This window comes from Nicotiana attenuata, chromosome 3 (assembly GCF_001879085.1).
Source record: "Nicotiana attenuata strain UT chromosome 3, NIATTr2, whole genome shotgun sequence".
NCBI classification, from domain to species: domain Eukaryota; kingdom Viridiplantae; phylum Streptophyta; class Magnoliopsida; order Solanales; family Solanaceae; genus Nicotiana; species Nicotiana attenuata.
In genome coordinates, this window is record NC_031991.1 from 21,905,452 (window position 1) to 21,906,631 (window position 1,180).

Below are 1,180 nucleotides of genomic sequence, written 5' to 3' on the forward strand. Positions count from 1 at the left end.
CAAAGCATCGGCCACCACATTGTCCTTGCCCGGGTGATACAAGATAGTGATGTCATAATCCTTTAGCAACTCTAGCCATCTCCTCTGACGCAAATTAAGATCCTTCTGCTTGAACATATGCTGCAAACTCCGGTGATCAGTATATATCTCACAAGGCATACCGTACAAGTAATGACGCCAAATCTTCAAGGCATGAACAATGGCAGCTAACTCAAGATCATGGACAGGATAATTCTTCTCGTGTATCTTCAACTGTCTGGATGCGTAGGCAATCACCCTACCGTCCTGCATCAATATCGCTCCAAGGCCAACCCTCGAGGCATCACAATAGACAGTATAAGACCCCGAAACTGTAGGCAATATCAAAACTGGGGCTGTAGTCAGGGTTGTCTTGAGCTTCTGAAAGCTCGCCTCATACTCCTCTGTCCACTGAAAAGGAGCACCCTTCTGGGTCAATCTAGTCATAGGGGCTGCAATCGATGAAAACCCCTCCACAAATCGGTGGTAGTAGCCCGCCACGCCAAGGAAACTGCGAATCTTTGTAGCTGAAGATGGTCTGGGCCAACTCTGTACTGCCTCTACCTTCTTCAGATCCACCCGAATGCCCTCACTCGACACCACGTGACCCAAGAATGCCACGGAATCCAACCAAAACTCATATTTTGAAAACTTTGCATATAATCTCTTTTCCCTCAGGGTTTGAAGTACTGTCCTCAGGTGCTGCTCGTGATCTTCCCGACTCCGGGAATACACCAGAATATCATCAATAAAGATAATGACAAAAGAGTCAAGATATGGCCGGAATACACTGTGCATCAGATGCATGAAAGCTGCTGGGGCATTGGTCAACCCAAAGGACATAACAAGGAACTCGTAATGACCATACTGAGTCCTGAAGGCAGTCTTCGGGATGTCTGGCTCCCGAATCTTTAACTGATGGTAACCTGAGCGCAAATCAATCTTAGAAACACCCGTGCGCCCTGAAGCTTGTCAAACAGATCATCAATACGAGGTAAAGGATAACGGTTCTTCACTGTAACCTTGTTCAACTGACGATAATCGATGCACATACGCATAGAACTATCCTTTTTCTTCACAAACAAGACAAGAGCACCCCAAGGTGAAACACTAGGTCGAATAAAACCCTTATCAAGCAATTCCTGTAACTGATCCTTCAACT